Below are 1,866 nucleotides of genomic sequence, written 5' to 3'. Positions count from 1 at the left end.
TAAACAGTTTAAATATGCGGATAATTAAAAACCAATAAAAATTTTAACTTAAACAAAAGTCCTCTTCATTACAAAAATTTACAAATAAGATTAGGTTACAAATCTCTTTTCAATAACTCTTTATTTAAATACAACTGAAAACATATATCACCTCAAAGGAAAACAAAGCCTATCTTAAAATGCGACGCTAACGCAAACCACAAGCAGCAACCAACCTTCTTCAACATGAAACCTGTCAAGACTTATCAACTATGTTTATTTAATGAACACACCCGATAAGCAAACATGCAAATCGGGTCAGCATTATAAAAATGCTGGTGTGAGTATCCCTAAAATACAACATATATTTATACATATAGATACGCAATCCATAAGGCAGTTAGTTCCTCCACCGAGGCACCTTAACTTCCAACAATTAATACAACATCCTTAAGTATCCTAATTAAGGCAGGTAGTTCCTCCTCTGAGGCGCCTTATCTTCCTAATAATAATACAAAGGCATTTAGTTCCTCCACGAAGCGCCTTAGGTTCTAACTAAACTAATAACCAGCCAAGCATATTCTATACTTACCGCATTTCATGCTCAATCACAGAGTGGATCGTCTCTACCCAAGTAATTAGTTTAACCCACCCTTCAGCAAAGCCATATACAATCATATATGTAAAGATATATCATTAACCAACATATTACCATAATTATATTAATTAAGGCTTTCTTTGCGTGTCCCTAAAATCACGTCGTATCTATGTCTTACCTAGTTTCCCTGGCTATCACAATCGCTTCCCAACGCCGAACATGTACATCCACATGCCTCCCCTTACATACTAAACCACTCCGTGCATAACTACCCCGAAAGGGATGCGCACCAGGTAACCCTCACACGAAAAGCCATTATGTAAGTATTGCCACTATTTGGCGTCTTTCTATTTTTGCTAACGGAATAATCAAAGCCACTATTCGCCACGATTGCCCTACACAAGGGTCAATCAGCATCACATACACCCTACACAAGGGCCAATCATATCACATACGCCCACACAGGGCAAATCACATGAGTTGTGGTAGTCAGGTTCTAGGATTTTCGTTACGTAATTTATTGAGGTGTCATACATTCATGACTCATAAAAATTCCACTATATCACGTGCAGGTCAAATACCTTATTGCACTAAGCCACAATATTTAGAAATATCTCAATTATATCTCATAACCACTTTCATTCTTTCACGTGCCAATGTATTATTGCACTACGCCACACTCCCATGGGAAATATCCACAAATACTCTACTAGCATCTCACAGATAAAATAATGGAGTGTTTATACATTTATTTCTCCAAAACTATTGCATTTAATATATATATATCCCAACATATCATATAATGTCACAATATCAACGTCAAATCTTAATTAGATAATGACAACCAAATTTATACAAACTTCCACATCATTTTAGCATTTGATTTGTCCATACAATTTACAACATAAAATGTAGCACAATTAAACAGTCCACAGTCCACAGTCCACAATCAAATCCCAAAAAAACTAAAGTCCATGAATCTAAGTCCGTATGTAGTTTAATACTCATAAAAACATATATATCAAATTCTTATTATCAGAATTCCCCTCTAGTTACGTGCCAATATTTATATGTTTTACACACTGCTTACGTCAAATCTTAATTAGATAATGACAAACAAGGTTATACAATCTCCGACAATATTTTATTACTATATTTGTCCATATTCTTTAATATGTGAAAAATTGGAAAAAGTCAACATTCCACAGTCAACGGTCAAAGTTAAAGTCAACGGTCAACGGTCAAAGTCAACACCTCATGGTCAAAGTCAAGCTGTCATTGTCAAAGTC

Source organism: Coptis chinensis, chromosome 6, assembly GCF_015680905.1.
Source record: "Coptis chinensis isolate HL-2020 chromosome 6, ASM1568090v1, whole genome shotgun sequence".
NCBI lineage: Eukaryota > Viridiplantae > Streptophyta > Magnoliopsida > Ranunculales > Ranunculaceae > Coptis > Coptis chinensis.
This window is presented reverse-complemented; position numbering follows the sequence as displayed.